Genomic DNA, 1,507 nt, shown 5'->3' on the forward strand with positions numbered 1-1,507 from the left:
GTGTTAGTTTCTGCTTTATAACAGAGTGAGAAGATGATTATATTTATTTATTTATTTATTTTTTTAACATCTTTATTGGGGTATAATTGCTTTACAATGGTGTGTTAGTTTCTGCTTTATAACAGAGTGAGAAGATGATTATATTTAGACAGTGACAGTTTGTATGGCACCTGAAATTTAATCCAGCAAAGTTTTAGGAAAAAGTGGGATTTCCAGAAACTATTCAAGTCAAAGATGGCTGGGGTGGGCTGGGGGAAGTTAGGATAAAGTGAAGAGGAAGAGGAAACCTCCAGTAAACACTGTTAACATTATTTACCTGAATGCTTAATTGAAGCTTTCATAGCATCCCAGTAAATTGTGGCCATTCCCCCTTTCCTATTCATTCATTATATTCTGAGTCACTGTATTGGAAACCCTCCCAAGAAACACAGGACTCTGAGTAATCACCCTAGAGTTGGTTCTGCTCCCTGGTAACTTAAGAGCAAAAGTGGAGTTGAGGGTGTTAGTCAAAAGTTTTATCATATTGTCACTAATGAAGTATTAGCATTAGTAGACAACATCTACTTGTATTTTAATGACTTAGAAATAACACTCCCAGAAGAATGTACAGCTTTAGTTCAGTAGTAGGATCTAATTGCCTTTTAGGGACCTGATCCCTGAAGTCTCTTCAGTGAAATCACTTCTTTGGAACCAGAATGAATAAACTCAGAAGGTAACAGCAGAGAATGTTTAAGATTCTTCTCTCCTTCTTCTCTTGTTCATATTTTGGACCATTTGGAGCCCCGGTTTCTAAAATGCTGAACAGAATCAAGACAAAACCCATTGTAAGAGCAAGTGAAGAACATACACCCTGGCAAGGAGGAAAGAAGCCATAGTTGCTTGTTGGAACAAATCAACATATATGTGTGGAATGGTCAGTCTTGACATGGATCTCCCAGGATGCACCTGTAACTCACTCCCCTTGAAAGACTCCAACACTTCAGTGAGCTAATGATCCCGCACAACTCTTAGAGACCTTGGCATTTTTGTTTGGGGGGCTTTTATGCTATTCAGGTGAGAAAAATCAATTTGATTCCCCAAATAATCACTTATTCATTAAGTTCCTGCCATGTGTCAGGAATTGAGACAAGTACTGAAGTTATAGAAGTGAAATGCAAATTCTTCTTTCAGAAGGCTCACAGTATAATCTGACCATATTGCCTTATTTTTGTCCTCATTTATTTACTTTCCCCCTTCCAGAAAAGAAAGATAACAAATGTGGCCATACTGTCATGGGTTCTACTTCCCAAATGAGGATTCATTTAAAAATACTATTTAAGGGCTTCCCTGGTGGCGCAGTGGTTGAGAGTCCACCTGCCGATGCAGGGGACACGTGTTCGTGCCCCGGTCCGGGAAGATCCCACATGCCGCTGAGCGGCTGGGCCCGTGAGCCATGGCCGCTGAGCCTGCGCGTCCGGAGCCTGTGCTCCGCAACGGGAGAGGCCACGGCAGTGAGAGGCCCGTGTAC

The sequence above is a fragment of the Lipotes vexillifer genome, unplaced genomic scaffold, assembly GCF_000442215.2.
Source record: "Lipotes vexillifer unplaced genomic scaffold, Lipotes_vexillifer_v1.1 scaffold1006, whole genome shotgun sequence".
NCBI classification, from domain to species: domain Eukaryota; kingdom Metazoa; phylum Chordata; class Mammalia; order Artiodactyla; family Lipotidae; genus Lipotes; species Lipotes vexillifer.